The following is a 6,086-nucleotide window of genomic DNA, read 5'->3' as shown; positions in this document are numbered from 1 at the left end:
AGCTGTTTCTTTCTAATAAATTGACCAATTCACTGCCCAAGTTCTGAAATGGCCAACAGACCATAGAAAGACATCTCTTTAGGCTCCTGCTTGAAACCAGCAGCATCAGGAAGCTGACAGATTTGATTCAGGGCCAGAGATCTTGTGAGATTGATGGACACTTTGTCAAATAAGAATTCCTATATGTGCTTGAATGTCCTATTTGTGCTCTCCTGAGATGCGATCAGCCTCCTTCACACTTAGGTCTGCTATCCCAGACTTGACATTGATTCTGACTTTACCCCAGGAGGAAAAATCATGCCTACATTAACCTGAAATGCCTGATAATCATAACCCTGAAATTTTGAGAGACTCATTTCCAGAAATATGGACAAAAGATTCATTCCTGGGACTTCCGGGAGAACATGGCGGACAGATAACAGCTGCTATGGAGGCTCTCTGAGATTGCCAGCTTAGAATCCAGGAATGGTGTGGTGTGAGGAGTCCTAAGCAAAGGGAGATATACCCTGCCAACCCAAGAATGAACTAAGCTGAGAGAAACCAACTGGAAATGCAATCCCAGTGCTATAACAGAAACAGATAAAATCTCAGCACGGAAGCTGGAACCCACACAACTGGAAGCTGTGATTTGAATTTCCTGCTGCCACTGCTGCATCTGAATCAGCACAGCAGGGAGAGAGACGTGTGAAAGCTCTGAGAGTGGGAATCAGTGAACGGAGTTGAGAGCAGGAATGGCAGGGAGCCCTGCATCGACCTGCAGTGAATGAGAGGAACGGGAACTCTTCCATAGACTAGGAGTCTCCAACAGAGGACATTCTGGGACCGGGCAGACTAGCCGGAACAGAACACTGCAGTGACTTTAGTTGCATATTCCCTCTCAAGCGGGATTGGTGGGGAGTGCTTGGCCTGGGTGACGCAGAAGACTAAGATCCAATAGGCTAGTCCAAACCAGGTCCCAGCACCTGGCGGTGCACCCTAGCAGTGAAGCCTTCAGTAGATTGACTGACCTGGAGGGAGGGGCCCAGCAGAGGCTGCCCAGGTCTGTGTCTCCCTAGTACACTGCTTTGGGTGGGAACACCTAGCCAGCAGATTCAAACAAACTATAACTGACAAAGAAAAAAAAAAAAAAAACCTGGGTCTCCTATATATGCTTGTATGGAAGGAACAAAAAGTATGGGAAGAGGGAGCAACAAAAAAGGGTCCTCAGTCCCCAATCCTGAGAACGCTGATCCAGGAAAGGTAAATGCAAAGGAGAATGAGGACAGAAAACATGCAATATCAGACACAGCACCAATAGACATAAAGTGATATCTCCGGAGCCTCATAGACAAGTGCAAAAGTGAAGTATTTAATGAAATAAATCAAGATGTAAGTAGAATAGTTAGAGAAATGCTAAGCACCGCCCAAGAAAAAACAGATGGTGGAATGGAAGAACAGAAAAAAAGGGGAGAATTGTTTGTTGGAGAAAACAGAGAAAACATAGAATATGTGAAGCAGGTTCAAAGAGGTTACCAGGATACTAAAAACTCTATTGAAAGCTGGCATAACAGCTTGAAAGAAACTAAGGATAGATTATCTGAACTAAGGACAGATTTGTAAGATGGGAGCATGAAATGAAAAACTTCTTAAAAATAACAAACAGCAATAATACAAAGGCTAGAAGATGATAAGAGGATCTATAACTTAAGAATTAAGAACATAAAAGAAGAAGTAGGGACACAAACAAATGAACTACAAAAGCTATTCACAGAAATAATCCAGGATAATTTCCCTAATTTAGCAAAAGGTAAAGATTCTCAGATGTATGAGACATACAGGACTCCAGCCACCTACAACCCAAACAGAGCTATACCCAGGCATATAATAATCAAAATTCCAGAAATCCAATATAAGAACAGAATATTAAAAGCCGTCAGAGTCAAGAAACAGATCTCTTACAAGGGAACACCCATCAGAATTACAGCAGACTTCTCGGCACAAGCCATCAAATCATGAAGAGCATGGGGGGAAATAATTCAAGCTTTGAAAGATAATAACCTCCAGCCAAGATTGATATATTCTGTACAACTGTCCCTACAAATTGATGGAAAAACAAGGTGCTTCCAGAAGAAGAGGAACTAGGGGAATTTGCAACCACCAGTTCAATTCTACAAAGAATACTGCGGGATATTCTAAAAAAGAAAAATACCAAGATTCCAGAAACAGTGGTAGAGAGGCCACAATGAATGGAGCAGGAAGCTAGATGAAGAAGACAAACTGACAACTAATGACAGAAAAAGAGCTCAACAGAAATGAGGCAGAGAAGGTTAGATGGTAGGAACAGCTATTTTGGATATCATCTTGTTTTGAAGTCCCATCAAGCTTTTGTTCTTCTGTCTCCATCGGTCTTAACATGTTGTATCTTACTGGATTTTATTATAGGTGATAATATAAACAAAAACTTTTATAGACAAGGAGATTATACAGAAACTATTGTTCATTTTCTGTTAGTTGATTCTAAATACCATGTAATACTGTCATTCCCTTGAACAGTTTTACATTGTCTTGATATGTTTGATGCTACAGTATACGAAGTTATACTCAAAGAATTCAAGGAAAGAGACACCATGGTAACTACTTTTATGTCAGGATTATTTTATTGGTGAAACACTATTTTGCTTAAATGGTTATGTTTTGACCTGCACTGTTTTGTTGTTATGCCCTCTTTTATCTCAATCTCCTTTTTTTATTATTTACTTTTTTATTTTTATCCTTTTAATCAAGGGAAAAATAAATAAAAATAGCAGGACATATTATAGTAACCCACTTTGATTTCCTATTAACTTTATTTGAAACCCTGTATTGCTCTCACCATCTTGTTTTGACTGATTTTCCTCTATTCTGTTTTGCTTGATAGTACCAAGTTCAAAAGTATAGGCAACAACTGTGAAGACAATAAGATTCATTATGATGTCCATTCTGGTTGACTATTATCTTCTTTTGAAGACCTGTAATGTCTCCAATATTTTGGTTTTTTTGGTTTTGTTCTTTACTGTTTTGTTCAACTTTATTATAACTGATGATATAGGCAATTCTTTTTAAGATAGCAAGAGGCATTATGGTAACCACTGTTGATCATCTTGTATTTTGTTTTTGCATTATGTATTATGTCCATCCTTTTGATTTGACTGACTCTGTTCTGTTATGTCACATTTGGTTTTACTCTCTTCAAAAAAAAGTAATAAGAACTGTGGGAGTAATAAAGCCCAAAATGTGTAATTGTCATTGTACAACAGAGGGGAAAAGAAAGTGCTCTAAATGACATAACTGCATTTACATTTAAGTGTATAAGATAACCATATTACTGAGTTCTGTTGGATCACTGAACAGAACTGTTTGCAGTCTCACTGTTTGAATGTCCACTTTATATGCTTTAATTTTGTAACTTGAACAACTATTTCTAAGATGACAATATATAATCTATTAACTAGTGATTTCCTACTGTTTATTTTTTCTGAAATTCTGTATAACTTCTACCCTTCTTCTGCTTTTTTTCTTTTTCCTTAAATAAAATTTAAAAAAAAAATTTAAAAATATTTTTTAAAAAAATTTTAAAAAAAGATTCATTCCCGGGGCTTGCTATCAATCATTCCTCATTAGTGATGAGCTCTGTCCCAAGGCAACCCCTATCTGCATCAAGCAGTACACCTCTTTTGACTGTTAAATCAGTTCAAGATCTGCAACCTGCCAATGTTGCCATGACTGCCTTCCATATATGTTTCCGCAGTCTTCTGTTACCCACGATCTGCTGGTAAACCTGCCTGGACCTAAGAATGCTCTTTTGTGCTTTTGATTGGCTCCTGTCAGCCAGTCCCTCTTTGCAACTGACCTGGACTCAACCTCTCAGAGGTTCAAAAACTTTGTTTACCCTTTTTTGAGAAACCCTCACAGCTGACTTCACTAGTTTCCCAGAATGACACCCAAGCTACCTGCTGGAAAGACACAAAAGCTCTGCTACAATATCTGGCAGAAATTGATTACAAAATCCCCACAAATTTCTTGGAGTTGCTGGTTTCTATATGCTTACTCAGACTGTCAATCCTTGGAAGCACCCAGTGGCTCCTAAGGGCTGCCTCACTTCTCTGTCTTCATGCTCTAACAGTCACAGTCCTTCTGATAAAAAATTTGACAAGCTTACCTTAGACCAAGACTAATTTTTCAACTGCCACATGCTGTATGAGGATGAACTGTTTGAAAAAAATGGACCTCTGACAGATGCTGAATATACCCTGTTTATGGATAAAAGCAGCTTTATTAAAAATGAAGTCTGACAGTCTAGATATGCTGTGGTCACCTTGGACAAAACTATTTTGACCAAAACACTCCTGCAAGGTTGATCTTCACAGCAAACTGCCATTTGGAAACCTGCCACTTACAATGTAAAATAATGTGATCCAGAGGCTTAAGCCCCCTCCAGGGATCCAACTGACATACATCAACCCCAGCTGGAAAAACTTAACCTGGTATCCCCAGAAGATCAGAGCCAGACCTAGCCCTGCCATTCGTTCTGCAACCTCAAGCCACAGTTTTGACACCTGTACCCCTGCAGCCAGCTCAGGCTTCAACATCTATGTCACTGGCCCTGACCTCCTGCGTTATAGTGGACTCTCCCCATTTAAAGATTACACAGAAATACAACATAATCCTACAGAAACAACTTGTAACCAGTTAAAAGACCAGCTATATTTGTAGACATTCCTTTACACACACATAACCCAGGTACATATTAATATCTCTACAAGTTTCAGCCTTAGATCAGCTAAAAAATCTGTTTGGAAGCTTCTCCAAGGCTCACTCCAAAGAGATAATGCACGCGGACCAGTCCATGCACAATTGAAGTCTGAGGGCACAGTTCACAGGATCGCTCCATACCTGTTTCCCCTAATTTTTGTCTTTTCAGGCTGCTTATTCCAGTCCTTTCTTCCTGCTAGCTTTTTAAAAAATTATTTTGAATTTTTTTAATGTGTGTTAAACTCTATGAATGGTTGCCCCAAGAGAATAGAACAATCAATCAAGATTTGTTGAGTGTCCACGACACATTGGACAGTCTCCTAGATCACATTAACTTCTTCACTATGTTTCCAGAGTAATGTTACGGAACAGACAGGCCAAAATTATAGTTGGACCTTCTCTCAGAAAATCACATATGCTCAGCAAAGATTTTCCAGGGAAACTAAAAGAAGGGGGAAATGTAGGGGCTGGGGATTTAGCTCAGCGGCATAAGCACCTGCCTTGCAAGCATGTGGTTGTGAGTTCGATACCTGGTGCCGATAAAAAAAAAAAAAAAAAAAGAAAAAAAGAAAAGAAACTAGATCTAAAAGAAGGGGAAAATGTAATAGAAACCATCCTCCACCAGCCAGTATACTTCAGTGTTTTAGTTGTCCAGGTACTGGTTCCTGTTCCAGACCCAGTTGCTTTTGTTTCTTGGAAATAAGCTGGTCACTGTGATGTATAGCTGATCGCTATGATGCACACTATATAAACTAATCCTTGATCAATAAGCCATCCTGCCTCTGTACTTCTTGCTTATTTATCCAATATAGATCATCAAAGATCAGGATTTGATATTCTGGAAATGATCCCAGACAATGCCTGTTGACATAAATTCATCTGCCTATAAATCCTGGGTATTGTTTCAGTGTGTCTGCTTGCCATTGCAGTTTGATGGGCATTAGTTGAAAATAGATGAAAACAGTTTTGGAAATGAATGATGATGATGGTAGCACAACAATGCAAATGTACTTAATGCTACAGAACTACGCACTTAACAATGCTTACAATGGCAAATTGTGTTTCACCACCAGATAATCTAACATAATAGTAGTTGCCATAGTGCCTCTTTCCTTGAATTATTTGAGTGTAACTTCGTATGCTTCATGAAGCTGTGATATTTTTATACAATGGAATACTACTCAGCTATAAAGAATGATCACATTGAGACATTTATAAATAAATGGATACAGCTTGAGACCATAAGTGAAATAAATCAAACTCGCATGTATAAATACTGAATAATTTCCCTAGTGTAAGAAATTATAAGAATACAT

At 38.7% G+C, this 6,086-nt stretch overlaps 1 non-coding gene across 1 annotated transcript; it reads right to left on the bottom strand.

The window, feature by feature from the left end:
* On the bottom strand, positions 1–137 carry LOC111754333 (small nucleolar RNA SNORA2/SNORA34 family). Its single transcript, XR_002789036.1, has one exon. It is a non-coding gene; the product is annotated as a small nucleolar RNA SNORA2/SNORA34 family (small nucleolar RNA).
* Positions 138–6,086: the final 5,949 nt, after the last annotated feature.

The sequence above is a fragment of the Cavia porcellus genome, unplaced genomic scaffold (assembly GCF_034190915.1).
Source record: "Cavia porcellus strain 051 isolate PalLab524CR breed Dunkin Hartley unplaced genomic scaffold, mCavPor4.1 scaffold_1, whole genome shotgun sequence".
Taxonomy (NCBI): domain Eukaryota; kingdom Metazoa; phylum Chordata; class Mammalia; order Rodentia; family Caviidae; genus Cavia; species Cavia porcellus.
The sequence above is the reverse complement of the archived record's forward strand: the minus strand, read 5'-3'. Positions and strand labels throughout refer to the sequence as shown.